We start from the raw sequence: 14,720 nt of genomic DNA, 5'->3' as shown, positions 1-14,720 counted from the left end.
CCAGTGTCAGAGAGTGCGGGTACAGGCAGAGAAAGAGCCCAGCGTCAGAGAATGTGGTTACGGGCAGAGAGAGAGCCCAGCGTCGGAGAGTGTGGGAACAGACAGAGAGAGAGCCCAGAATCAGAGAGTGCGGGTACAGGCTGAGAGAGTGCCCATTGACAGAGCGTGCGGGTACAGGCAGAGAGCCCAGAGTCAGAGAGTGCGGGTACAGGCAGAGAGAGTGCCCAGTGTCAGAGAATGCGAGTACAGGCATAGAAAGAGCCCAGAGTCAGAGTGTGCGGGTAGACAGAGTACACAGAGTCAGAGAGTGTGGACACGGGCAGAGAGAGATCCCAGAAAAAGATACTGCGTGTCGAGGCAGAGTGCCCAGAGTCAGAGAGTTCGTGTACAGGCAGAGAGCATGCCCAGAGACAGAGCGTGCGGGTACAGACAGAGAAACTGCCCCGAGTCAGAGAGTGCGGGAGCAGACAAAGAGAGCGCCCAGAGTAAGAGACTATGGTTAGAGGCAGAGAGAGAGCCCAGAGTCAGAGTGTGCGGGTACAGGCAGAGAGGGTGCCCATTGACAGAACATGCAGGTACAGGCAGAGATCCCAGAGTCAAGACAGTGCGGGTACAGGCAGAGAGAGAGACCAGAGTCAGAGAATGTGGGTACAGGCAGAGAGAGAGCCCAGAGTCAGAGAATGTGGGTACAGGCATAGAGAGAGCCCAGAGGCAGAGAATGCTGGTACAGGCAGAGATAGAGCCCAAAGTCACAGTATGTGGGTAGACACAGAGAGAGACCTCAGAGTCAGAGAGTGCGGGTACAGGCAGAGGGAGTACGCAGAGTCAGAGTGTGTGTGTACAGGTAGACACAGTTCCCAACTTCAGAGTGTGTGTGTACAGGCAGAGAGAGAGCCCAGCATCAGAGTGTGCGGGTACAAGAAGAGAGAATGCCCCATGACATAGCGTGCGGGTACAGGCAGAGAGACCAGAGTCAGAGAGTGCAGGAACAGGCGGAGAGGGTGCCCATTGACAGAGGGTGTGGGTACAGGCAGAGAGCCCAGAGTCAGCCAGTGAGGGTAGAGGCAGAGAGAGTGCCCAGAGTCAGAGAATTGAGGGTACAGGCAGAGAGAGAGCCAAGTCAGAGTATGTGGGTACACACGGAGAGAGACCTCAGAGTTAGAGATGCGGGTACTGGCAGAGGGAGTACCCAGAGTCAGAGAGTGTGTGTACAGGCAGACACAGTTCCCAACTTCAGAGTGTGTGGGTACAGGCAGCGAGAGGTCCCCCTGTCAGAGTGTGCGCGTACACACAGAGAGAGACCCCAGAGTCAGAGAGTGTTTGTTGAGGCAGAGAGAGAGCTCCGAGTCAGAGAGTGCGGGTACAGGCAGAGAGAGTACCCAGAGACAGAGAGCGAGGGTACAGGCAGAGATCGAGCCAAGAATCAGAGAGTGAGGGTACAGGCAGAGAGAGAGAGAGTAGAGTCAGAGAATGCGGGTACAGGCAGAGAGAGAGGCCAGAGTCAGTATGCGGGTACACACGGAGAGAGACCTCAGAGTCAGAGAGTGCGGGTACAGGCAGAGGGAGTACCCAGCGTCAGAGAGTTCAGCTACTGGCAGAGAGAGTGCCCATTGACATAGCGTGTGGGTACAGGCAGAGAGCCCAGTGTCAGAGAGTGCGGGTACAGGCAGAGAGAATGCCCATTAACAGAGCATGCGGGTACAGGCAGAGAGCCCAGAGTCAGACATTGTGGGTACAGGCAGAGAGCCCAGAGTCAGACATTGCGGGTACAGGCAGAGAGAGTGCCCAGAGTCAGAGAATGCGGGCACAGGCAGAGAGAGAGCCCAGAGTCAGAGAATATGGGTACAGGCGGAGATAGAGCCCAGAGTCACAATATGCGGGTACACACGGAGAGAGACCTCAGAGACAGGGAGTGCGGGTACAGGCAGAGGGAGTACCCAGAGTCAGAGAGTGCATGTACAGGCAGACACAGTTCCCAACTTCAGAGTGTGTGGGTACAGGCAGAGAGAGTACCCAGAGACAGAGAGCGAGGGTACAGGCAGAGATCGAGCCAAGAGTCAGAGAGTGAGGGTACAGGCAGAGAGAGTGCCCATTGGCAGAGCGTGCGGCTACAGGCAGAGAGCCCAGAGTCAGACAGTGTGGGTACAGGCAGAGAGAGTGCCCAGAGCCCGAGAATTGAGGGTACAGGCAGAGATCGAGCCAAGAGTCAGAGAGTGAGGGTACAGGCAGAGAGAGAGACCAGAGTCAGTGTATGTGGGTACACACGGAGAGAGAGCGCAGAGTCAGAGAGTGCGGGTACAGGCAGAGAGACAGACCAGAGTTAGAGAATGCGGGTACAGGCAGACACAGTTCCCAACTTCAGAGTGTGTGGGTACAGGCAGACAGAGGGCTCACAGTCAGAGAGTGCGCGTCCACACGGAGAGAGACCCCAGAGCCATAGAGTGTGGGTAGAGGCAGAGTGCCCATTGACAGAGCGTGCGGGTACAGGCAGAGAAAGAGCTCAGAGTCAGTGTGTGTGGATACAGGCAGAGAAACAGCGCAGAGTCAGACATTACGGGTACAGGCAGAGAGAGAGCCCAGCATCAGAGAGTGTGTGTACAGACAGAGAGAGAGCCCAGAGTCTGAGAGTGCGGGTACAGGCAGTGAGAGTGCCCATTGACAGAACGTGCGGGTACAGGCAGAGACAGAGACCAGAGTTAGAGAATGCGCGTACACGAAGAGAGAGTGCCCAGAGTCAGAGAATGTGGGAACAGGCAGAGATCGAGCCGAAAGTCAGAGATTGAGGGTACAGACAGAGAGAGTGCCCGGATTCAGAGAATGCGGGTACAGGCAGAGAGAGAGAGCGCAGAGTCAGACAGTACGGGTACAGAGAAAGAGAGAGCCCAGCATCAGAGAGTGTGAGTACAGACAGAGAGAGAGCCCAGAGTCTGATTATGCGGGTATAGGCAGAGAGAGAGTGCCCATGACAGAGCGTGAGGTACAGGCAGAAAGCCCAGAGTCAGACAGTGCAGTTACAGACAGAGAAAGAGCCCAGCTTCATAGCGTGCAGGTACAGGCTGAGAGGGTGCCCATTGACAGAGCATGCGGGTACAGGCAGAGAGCCCAGAGTCAGACAGTGCGGGTACAGGCAGTGAGAGCGCCCAGAGTCAGAGAATTGAGGGTACAGGCAGAAAGAGAGCCCAGAGTCAGAGAGTGCGGGTACAGGCAGAGTACACAGAGTCAGAGAGTGCGGGTACAGGCAGAGAGAGTGCCCATGACAGAGCGTGTGGGTACAGGCAGAGATCGAGCCGAGAGTCAGAGAGTGAGGGTACAGGCAGAGAGAGAACACAGAGTCAGACATTACGAGTACAGGCAGAGAGTGAGCCCAGCATCAGAGAATGTGTGTGCAGACAGAGAGAGAGACCAGAGTCAGAGAATGCGGGTACAGGCAGAGAGAGAGCCCAGAGTCAGAGTACGCGGGTACTGGCAGAGAGAGAGTGCATATTGACAGAGCGTGAGGCACAAGCAGAGAGCCCAGATGCAGACAGTGCGGGTACAGGCAGAGAGAGAGCCCAGCTTCAGAAAGTGCGGTTACAGGCAGAGAGTGTGCCCATTGACAGAGCATGCGGGTACAGGCAGAGAGCCCAGAGTCAGACAGTGCGGGTGCAGGCAGAGAGAGAGCCCAGAGTCACTGTATGCGGGTACACACGGAGAGAGACCTCAGAGTCAGAGAGTGCGGGTACAGGCAGAGGGAGTACCCAGAGTCAGAGTGTGTGTTTACAGGCAGACACAGTTCCCAACTTCAGAGTGTGTGGGTACAGGCAGAAAGAGGGCTCACAGTCAGAGTGTGCACGTACACACGAATAGAGACCCCAGAGTCAGAGAGTGTTTGTTGAGGCAGAGAGACAGCCCCGAGTCAGAGATGCGGGTACAGGCAGAGAGTGTGGGTACACATGGAGAGAGACCTCAGAGTCATAGAGTGCAGGTACAGGCAGAGAGAGTACCCAGAGACAGAGACTGCATGTAGAGGCAGAGTGCCCAGAGTCAGAGAGTGTGGGTACAGGCAAAGAGAATGCCCAGAGCCAGAAAGCGAGGGTACAGGCAGAGATCGAGCCGAGAGTCAGAGAGAGAGGGTATAGGCAGAGAGAGAGCCCAGATTCAGAGAGTGCAGGTACAGGCAGAGAGAGTGCCCAGAGTTAGAGAATGCGCGAACAGGAAGAGAGAATGCCCAGAGCCAGAGAGCGAGGGTACAGGCAGAGATCAAGCCAATAGTCAGAGAGTGAGGGTACAGGCAGAGAGAGTGCCCGGAGTCAGAAAGTGCGGGTACAGGCAGAGCAAGAGCGCAGAGTCAGACAGTGCGGGTACAGACAGAGAGAGAGCCCAGCATCAGAGAGTGTGGGGACAGACTGCGAGAGAGCCCAGAGTCAGACTGTGCGGGTAGAGGCACAGAAACAGACCAGAGTTAGAGAATGCGGGTACAGGCAGACACAGTTCCCAACTTCAGAGTGTGTGTGTACAGGCAGAGAGAGGGCTCACAGTCAGAGTGTGCGTGTACACACAGAGAGAGACCGCAAAGTCAGAGAGTGCAGGTACAGGCAGAGAGAGAGAGCGCAGAGTCAGAGCATGCGGGTACATGCAGAGAGGCAGAACAGAATTCAGAGAATGCGGGTACAGGCAGACACAGTTCCCAACTACAGAGTGTGTGGGTACAGGCAGAGAGAGGGCTCTCAGTCAGAGTGTGCACGTACACACGGAGAGAGACCCCAGAGTCAGAGTGTTAAGGGTACAGGCAGAGAGAGTGCCCATTAACAGAGTGAGTGGGTACAGGCAGAGATCGAGCCGAGAGTCTGAGAGTGAGAGTACAGGCAGTGAGAGTACTCAGAGTCGGAGTCTGCGGGTACAGGCTGAGAGAGAGCGCAGAGTCAGACATTACGAGTCCAGGCAGAGAGCGAGCCCAGCATCAGAGAATGCGTGTACAGGCAGAGAGAGAGCCCAGAGTCAGAGTATGCAGGTACTGGCAGACAGAGAGTGCCCATTGACAGAGCGTGAGGCACAGGCAGAGAGCCCAGAGTCAGACAGCGCGGGTACAGGCAGAGAGAGAGCCCAGCTTCAGAGAGTGCGGGTACAGGCAGAGAGGGTGCCCATTGACAGAGCATGCGGGTACAGGCAGAGAGCCCAGAGTCAGACAGTGCGGGTGCAGGTAGAGAGAGAGCCCAGAGTCACAGTATGCGGGTACACATGGAGAGAGACCTCAGAGTCAGAGAGTGCGGGTACAGGCAGGGGGAGTACCCAGAGTCAGAGAGTGTGTGTACAGGCAGACACAGTTCCCAACTTCAGAGTGTCTGGGTACAGGCAGAGAGGGGGCTCACAGTCAGAGTGTGCGCATACACACAGAGAGAGACCCCACAGTCAGAGAGGGTTTGTCGAGGCAGAGAGACAGGCCCGAGTCAGAGATGCGGGTACAGGCAGAGAGTGTGGGTACACACGGACAGAGACCTCAGAGTCAGAGAGTGCGGGTACAGGCAGAGAGACTACCCAGAGAAAGAGACTGCATGTAGAGGCAGAGTGCCCAGAGTCAGAGAGTGTGGTTCAGGCAAAGAGAATGCCCAGAGCCAGAGAGTGAGGGAACAGGCAGAGATCGAGTCAAGAGTCAGAGAGTGAGGGTACAGGCAGAGAGAGAGCCCAGATTCAGAGAGTGCAGGTACAGGCAGAGAGAGAGCCCAGAGTTAGAGAATGCGCGAACAGGAAGAGAGAATGCCCAGAGCCAGAGAGTGAGAGTACAGGCAGAGAGAGTGCCCGGAGTAGAAAGTGCGGGTACAGGCAGAGTGAGAGCGCAGAGTCAGACAGTGCGGGTACAGACAGAGAGAGAGCCCAGCATCAGAGAGTGTGGGGACAGACAGCGAGAGAGCCCAGAGTCAGAGCGTGCAGGTACAGGCACAGAGACAGACCAGAATTAGAGAATGCGGGTACAGGCAGACACAGTTCCCAACTTCAGAGTGTGTGGGTACAGGCAGAGAGAGTGCCCATTGACAAAGCGTGCGGGTACAGGCAGAGATCGAGCCCAGCGCCAGAGAGTGAGGGTACAGGCAGAGAGAGTGCTCAGAGTCAGAGTGTGTGTGTACAGACAGAGAGAGAGCCCAGAGTCAGAGAGTGCGGGTACAGGCAGAGAGAGTGCCCATTCACAGAGTGTGCGGGTACAGGTAGAGAGAGAGCCCAGAGTCAGAGAATGCAGGTACAGGCAGAGAGAGAGCCCAGAGTCAGAGAATGCGTGTACAGGCAGAGAGAGAGCTCAGAGTCAGAGTATGTGGGTACAGGCAGAGAGAGAGTGCCCATTGACAAAGTGTGAGGTACAGGCAGAGATCCCAGAGTCAGATAGTGCGAGTACAGGCAGAGAGAGAGCCCAGCATCAGAGAGTGTGTGTACAGACAGAGAGAGAGCCCAGAGTCAGAGAGTGCGGGTACAGGCAGAGATCAAGCCGAAAGTCAGAGATTGAGGGTACAGACAGAGAGAGTGCCCGGATTCAGAGAGTGTGGGTACGGGCAGAGAGAGGGAGCGCAGAGTCAGACAGTGCGGGTACAGACAGAGAGAGAGCCCAGCATCAGAGAGTGTGGGTACAGACAGAGAGACAGAACAGAGTTACAGAATGCGGGTACAGGCAGATACAGTTCCCAACTACAGAGTGTGTGGGTACAGGCAGAGAGAGGGCCCTCAGTCAGAGTGTGCGCGTACACACGGATAGAGACCCCAGAGTCAGATAGTGTTTGTAGAGGCAGAAAGACAGCCCCGAGTCAGAGATGCGGGTATAGGCAGAGAGTGTGGTACACATGGAGAGAGACCTCAGAGTCAGAGAGTGCAGGTACAGGCAGAGGGAGTACCCAGAGTCAGAGATTGTGCGTACAGGCAGAGACAGTACCCAACTTCAGAGTGTGTGGGTACAAGCAGAGAGAAGGCTCACAGTCAGAGGGAGTAACCAGCATCAGAGAGTTCAGCTACAGGCAGAGAGAATGCCCATTGACAGAGCGTGCGTGTACAGGCAGAGAGCCCAGAGTCAGACAGTCTGGGTACAGACAGAGAGAGAGCCCAGAGTCAGAGGATGCAGGTATAGGCAGAGAGAGAGCCCAGAGTCAGAGTGTACGGGTAAAGGCAGAGAGAGAGTGCCCATTGACAGAGCGTGAGGCACAGGCAGAGAGCCCAAAGTCAGACAGTGCGGGTACAGGCAGAGAGAGAGCCCAGCTTCAGAGAGTGTGGGTACAGGCAGAGAGGGTGCCCATTGACAGAACATGCAGGTACAGGCAGAGATCCCAGAGTCAAGACAGTGCGGGTACAGGCAGAGAGAGAGACCAGAGTCAGAGAATGTGGGTACAGGCAGAGAGAGAGCCCAGAGTCAGAGAATGTGGGTACAGGCATAGAGAGAGCCCAGAGGCAGAGAATGCTGGTACAGGCAGAGATAGAGCCCAAAGTCACAGTATGTGGGTAGACACAGAGAGAGACCTCAGAGTCAGAGAGTGCGGGTACAGGCAGAGGGAGTACGCAGAGTCAGAGTGTGTGTGTACAGGTAGACACAGTTCCCAACTTCAGAGTGTGTGTGTACAGGCAGAGAGAGAGCCCAGCATCAGAGTGTGCGGGTACAAGAAGAGAGAATGCCCCATGACATAGCGTGCGGGTACAGGCAGAGAGACCAGAGTCAGAGAGTGCAGGAACAGGCGGAGAGGGTGCCCATTGACAGAGGGTGTGGGTACAGGCAGAGAGCCCAGAGTCAGCCAGTGAGGGTAGAGGCAGAGAGAGTGCCCAGAGTCAGAGAATTGAGGGTACAGGCAGAGAGAGAGCCAAGTCAGAGTATGTGGGTACACACGGAGAGAGACCTCAGAGTTAGAGATGCGGGTACTGGCAGAGGGAGTACCCAGAGTCAGAGAGTGTGTGTACAGGCAGACACAGTTCCCAACTTCAGAGTGTGTGGGTACAGGCAGCGAGAGGTCCCCCTGTCAGAGTGTGCGCGTACACACAGAGAGAGACCCCAGAGTCAGAGAGTGTTTGTTGAGGCAGAGAGAGAGCTCCGAGTCAGAGAGTGCGGGTACAGGCAGAGAGAGTACCCAGAGACAGAGAGCGAGGGTACAGGCAGAGATCGAGCCAAGAATCAGAGAGTGAGGGTACAGGCAGAGAGAGAGAGAGTAGAGTCAGAGAATGCGGGTACAGGCAGAGAGAGAGGCCAGAGTCAGTATGCGGGTACACACGGAGAGAGACCTCAGAGTCAGAGAGTGCGGGTACAGGCAGAGGGAGTACCCAGCGTCAGAGAGTTCAGCTACTGGCAGAGAGAGTGCCCATTGACATAGCGTGTGGGTACAGGCAGAGAGCCCAGTGTCAGAGAGTGCGGGTACAGGCAGAGAGAATGCCCATTAACAGAGCATGCGGGTACAGGCAGAGAGCCCAGAGTCAGACATTGTGGGTACAGGCAGAGAGCCCAGAGTCAGACATTGCGGGTACAGGCAGAGAGAGTGCCCAGAGTCAGAGAATGCGGGCACAGGCAGAGAGAGAGCCCAGAGTCAGAGAATATGGGTACAGGCGGAGATAGAGCCCAGAGTCACAATATGCGGGTACACACGGAGAGAGACCTCAGAGACAGGGAGTGCGGGTACAGGCAGAGGGAGTACCCAGAGTCAGAGAGTGCATGTACAGGCAGACACAGTTCCCAACTTCAGAGTGTGTGGGTACAGGCAGAGAGAGTACCCAGAGACAGAGAGCGAGGGTACAGGCAGAGATCGAGCCAAGAGTCAGAGAGTGAGGGTACAGGCAGAGAGAGTGCCCATTGGCAGAGCGTGCGGCTACAGGCAGAGAGCCCAGAGTCAGACAGTGTGGGTACAGGCAGAGAGAGTGCCCAGAGCCCGAGAATTGAGGGTACAGGCAGAGATCGAGCCAAGAGTCAGAGAGTGAGGGTACAGGCAGAGAGAGAGACCAGAGTCAGTGTATGTGGGTACACACGGAGAGAGAGCGCAGAGTCAGAGAGTGCGGGTACAGGCAGAGAGACAGACCAGAGTTAGAGAATGCGGGTACAGGCAGACACAGTTCCCAACTTCAGAGTGTGTGGGTACAGGCAGACAGAGGGCTCACAGTCAGAGAGTGCGCGTCCACACGGAGAGAGACCCCAGAGCCATAGAGTGTGGGTAGAGGCAGAGTGCCCATTGACAGAGCGTGCGGGTACAGGCAGAGAAAGAGCTCAGAGTCAGTGTGTGTGGATACAGGCAGAGAAACAGCGCAGAGTCAGACATTACGGGTACAGGCAGAGAGAGAGCCCAGCATCAGAGAGTGTGTGTACAGACAGAGAGAGAGCCCAGAGTCTGAGAGTGCGGGTACAGGCAGTGAGAGTGCCCATTGACAGAACGTGCGGGTACAGGCAGAGACAGAGACCAGAGTTAGAGAATGCGCGTACACGAAGAGAGAGTGCCCAGAGTCAGAGAATGTGGGAACAGGCAGAGATCGAGCCGAAAGTCAGAGATTGAGGGTACAGACAGAGAGAGTGCCCGGATTCAGAGAATGCGGGTACAGGCAGAGAGAGAGAGCGCAGAGTCAGACAGTACGGGTACAGAGAAAGAGAGAGCCCAGCATCAGAGAGTGTGAGTACAGACAGAGAGAGAGCCCAGAGTCTGATTATGCGGGTATAGGCAGAGAGAGAGTGCCCATGACAGAGCGTGAGGTACAGGCAGAAAGCCCAGAGTCAGACAGTGCAGTTACAGACAGAGAAAGAGCCCAGCTTCATAGCGTGCAGGTACAGGCTGAGAGGGTGCCCATTGACAGAGCATGCGGGTACAGGCAGAGAGCCCAGAGTCAGACAGTGCGGGTACAGGCAGTGAGAGTGCCCAGAGTCAGAGAATTGAGGGTACAGGCAGAAAGAGAGCCCAGAGTCAGAGAGTGCGGGTACAGGCAGAGTACACAGAGTCAGAGAGTGCGGGTACAGGCAGAGAGAGTGCCCATGACAGAGCGTGTGGGTACAGGCAGAGATCGAGCCGAGAGTCAGAGAGTGAGGGTACAGGCAGAGAGAGAACACAGAGTCAGACATTACGAGTACAGGCAGAGAGTGAGCCCAGCATCAGAGAATGTGTGTGCAGACAGAGAGAGAGACCAGAGTCAGAGAATGCGGGTACAGGCAGAGAGAGAGCCCAGAGTCAGAGTACGCGGGTACTGGCAGAGAGAGAGTGCATATTGACAGAGCGTGAGGCACAAGCAGAGAGCCCAGATGCAGACAGTGCGGGTACAGGCAGAGAGAGAGCCCAGCTTCAGAAAGTGCGGTTACAGGCAGAGAGTGTGCCCATTGACAGAGCATGCGGGTACAGGCAGAGAGCCCAGAGTCAGACAGTGCGGGTGCAGGCAGAGAGAGAGCCCAGAGTCACTGTATGCGGGTACACACGGAGAGAGACCTCAGAGTCAGAGAGTGCGGGTACAGGCAGAGGGAGTACCCAGAGTCAGAGTGTGTGTTTACAGGCAGACACAGTTCCCAACTTCAGAGTGTGTGGGTACAGGCAGAAAGAGGGCTCACAGTCAGAGTGTGCACGTACACACGAATAGAGACCCCAGAGTCAGAGAGTGTTTGTTGAGGCAGAGAGACAGCCCCGAGTCAGAGATGCGGGTACAGGCAGAGAGTGTGGGTACCCATGGAGAGAGACCTCAGAGTCATAGAGTGCAGGTACAGGCAGAGAGAGTACCCAGAGACAGAGACTGCATGTAGAGGCAGAGTGCCCAGAGTCAGAGAGTGTGGGTACAGGCAAAGAGAATGCCCAGAGCCAGAAAGCGAGGGTACAGGCAGAGATCGAGCCGAGAGTCAGAGAGAGAGGGTACAGGCAGAGAGAGAGCCCAGATTCAGAGAGTGCAGGTACAGGCAGACAGAGAGTGCCCATTGACAGAGCGTGAGGCACAGGCAGAGAGCCCAGAGTCAGACAGCGCGGGTACAGGCAGAGAGAGAGCCCAGCTTCAGAGAGTGCGGGTACAGGCAGAGAGGGTGCCCATTGACAGAGCATGCGGGTACAGGCAGAGAGCCCAGAGTCAGACAGTGCGGGTGCAGGTAGAGAGAGAGCCCAGAGTCACAGTATGCGGGTACACATGGAGAGAGACCTCAGAGTCAGAGAGTGCGGGTACAGGCAGGGGGAGTACCCAGAGTCAGAGAGTGTGTGTACAGGCAGACACAGTTCCCAACTTCAGAGTGTCTGGGTACAGGCAGAGAGGGGGCTCACAGTCAGAGTGTGCGCATACACACAGAGAGAGACCCCACAGTCAGAGAGGGTTTGTCGAGGCAGAGAGACAGGCCCGAGTCAGAGATGCGGGTACAGGCAGAGAGTGTGGGTACACACGGACAGAGACCTCAGAGTCAGAGAGTGCGGGTACAGGCAGAGAGACTACCCAGAGAAAGAGACTGCATGTAGAGGCAGAGTGCCCAGAGTCAGAGAGTGTGGTTCAGGCAAAGAGAATGCCCAGAGCCAGAGAGTGAGGGAACAGGCAGAGATCGAGTCAAGAGTCAGAGAGTGAGGGTACAGGCAGAGAGAGAGCCCAGATTCAGAGAGTGCAGGTACAGGCAGAGAGAGAGCCCAGAGTTAGAGAATGCGCGAACAGGAAGAGAGAATGCCCAGAGCCAGAGAGTGAGAGTACAGGCAGAGAGAGTGCCCGGAGTAGAAAGTGCGGGTACAGGCAGAGTGAGAGCGCAGAGTCAGACAGTGCGGGTACAGACAGAGAGAGAGCCCAGCATCAGAGAGTGTGGGGACAGACAGCGAGAGAGCCCAGAGTCAGAGCGTGCAGGTACAGGCACAGAGACAGACCAGAATTAGAGAATGCGGGTACAGGCAGACACAGTTCCCAACTTCAGAGTGTGTGGGTACAGGCAGAGAGAGTGCCCATTGACAAAGCGTGCGGGTACAGGCAGAGATCGAGCCCAGCGCCAGAGAGTGAGGGTACAGGCAGAGAGAGTGCTCAGAGTCAGAGTGTGTGTGTACAGACAGAGAGAGAGCCCAGAGTCAGAGAGTGCGGGTACAGGCAGAGAGAGTGCCCATTCACAGAGTGTGCGGGTACAGGTAGAGAGAGAGCCCAGAGTCAGAGAATGCAGGTACAGGCAGAGAGAGAGCCCAGAGTCAGAGAATGCGTGTACAGGCAGAGAGAGAGCTCAGAGTCAGAGTATGTGGGTACAGGCAGAGAGAGAGTGCCCATTGACAAAGTGTGAGGTACAGGCAGAGATCCCAGAGTCAGATAGTGCGAGTACAGGCAGAGAGAGAGCCCAGCATCAGAGAGTGTGTGTACAGACAGAGAGAGAGCCCAGAGTCAGAGAGTGCGGGTACAGGCAGAGATCAAGCCGAAAGTCAGAGATTGAGGGTACAGACAGAGAGAGTGCCCGGATTCAGAGAGTGTGGGTACGGGCAGAGAGAGGGAGCGCAGAGTCAGACAGTGCGGGTACAGACAGAGAGAGAGCCCAGCATCAGAGAGTGTGGGTACAGACAGAGAGACAGAACAGAGTTACAGAATGCGGGTACAGGCAGATACAGTTCCCAACTACAGAGTGTGTGGGTACAGGCAGAGAGAGGGCCCTCAGTCAGAGTGTGCGCGTACACACGGATAGAGACCCCAGAGTCAGATAGTGTTTGTAGAGGCAGAAAGACAGCCCCGAGTCAGAGATGCGGGTATAGGCAGAGAGTGTGGTACACATGGAGAGAGACCTCAGAGTCAGAGAGTGCAGGTACAGGCAGAGGGAGTACCCAGAGTCAGAGATTGTGCGTACAGGCAGAGACAGTACCCAACTTCAGAGTGTGTGGGTACAAGCAGAGAGAAGGCTCACAGTCAGAGGGAGTAACCAGCATCAGAGAGTTCAGCTACAGGCAGAGAGAATGCCCATTGACAGAGCGTGCGTGTACAGGCAGAGAGCCCAGAGTCAGACAGTCTGGGTACAGACAGAGAGAGAGCCCAGAGTCAGAGGATGCAGGTATAGGCAGAGAGAGAGCCCAGAGTCAGAGTGTACGGGTAAAGGCAGAGAGAGAGTGCCCATTGACAGAGCGTGAGGCACAGGCAGAGAGCCCAAAGTCAGACAGTGCGGGTACAGGCAGAGAGAGAGCCCAGCTTCAGAGAGTGTGGGTACAGGCAGAGAGGGTGCCCATTGACAGAACATGCAGGTACAGGCAGAGATCCCAGAGTCAAGACAGTGCGGGTACAGGCAGAGAGAGAGACCAGAGTCAGAGAATGCGGGTACAGGCAGAGAGAGAGCCCAGAGTCAGAGAATGTGGGTACAGGCAGAGAGAGAGCCCAGAGTCAGAGAATGCGGGTACAGGCAGAGAGAGAGCCCAGCATCAGAGAGTGTGGGTACAGACAGAGAGACAGAACAGAGTTACAGAATGCGGGTACAGGCAGATACAGTTCCCAACTACAGAGTGTGTGGGTACAGGCAGAGAGAGGGCCCTCAGTCAGAGTGTGCGCGTACACACGGATAGAGACCCCAGAGTCAGATAGTGTTTGTAGAGGCAGAAAGACAGCCCCGAGTCAGAGATGCGGGTATAGGCAGAGAGTGTGGTACACATGGAGAGAGACCTCAGAGTCAGAGAGTGCAGGTACAGGCAGAGGGAGTACCCAGAGTCAGAGATTGTGCGTACAGGCAGAGACAGTACCCAACTTCAGAGTGTGTGGGTACAAGCAGAGAGAAGGCTCACAGTCAGAGGGAGTAACCAGCATCAGAGAGTTCAGCTACAGGCAGAGAGAATGCCCATTGACAGAGCGTGCGTGTACAGGCAGAGAGCCCAGAGTCAGACAGTCTGGGTACAGACAGAGAGAGAGCCCAGAGTCAGAGGATGCAGGTATAGGCAGAGAGAGAGCCCAGAGTCAGAGTGTGCGGGTAAAGGCAGAGAGAGAGTGCCCATTGACAGAGCGTGAGGCACAGGCAGAGAGCCCAAAGTCAGACAGTGCGGGTACAGGCAGAGAGAGAGCCCAGCTTCAGAGAGTGTGGGTACAGGCAGAGAGGGTGCCCATTGACAGAACATGCAGGTACAGGCAGAGATCCCAGAGTCAAGACAGTGCGGGTACAGGCAGAGAGAGAGACCAGAGTCAGAGAATGCGGGTACAGGCAGAGAGAGAGCCCAGAGTCAGAGAATGTGGGTACAGGCATAGAGAGAGCCCAGAGGCAGAGAATGCGGGTACAGGCAGAGATAGAGCCCAAAGTCACAGTATGTGGGTAGACACAGAGAGAGACCTCAGAGTCAGAGAGTGCGGGTACAGGCAGAGGGAGTACGCAGAGTCAGAGTGTGTGTGTACAGGTAGACACAGTTCCCAACTTCAGAGTGTGTGTGTACAGGCAGAGAGAGAGCCCAGCATCAGAGTGTGCGGGTACAAGAAGAGAGAATGCCCCATGACATAGCGTGCGGGTACAGGCAGAGAGACCAGAGTCAGAGAGTGCGGGAACAGGCGGAGAGGGTGCCCATTGACAGAGGGTGTGGGTACAGGCAGAGAGCCCAGAGTCAGCCAGTGAGGGTAGAGGCAGAGAGAGTTCCCAGAGTCAGAGAATTGAGGGTACAGGCAGAGAGAGAGCCAAGTCAGAGTATGTGGGTACACACGGAGAGAGACCTCAGAGTTAGAGATGCGGGTACTGGCAGAGGGAGTACCCAGAGTCAGAGAGTGTGTGTACAGGCAGACACAGTTCCCAACTTCAGAGTGTGTGGGTACAGGCAGCGAGAGGTCCCCCTGTCAGAGTGTGCGCGTACACACAGAGAGAGACCCCAGAGTCAGAGAGT

This window comes from Cetorhinus maximus, chromosome 12 (assembly GCF_964194155.1).
Source record: "Cetorhinus maximus chromosome 12, sCetMax3.hap1.1, whole genome shotgun sequence".
Classification (NCBI taxonomy): domain Eukaryota; kingdom Metazoa; phylum Chordata; class Chondrichthyes; order Lamniformes; family Cetorhinidae; genus Cetorhinus; species Cetorhinus maximus.
Note: the sequence above shows the minus strand (reverse complement) of the source record.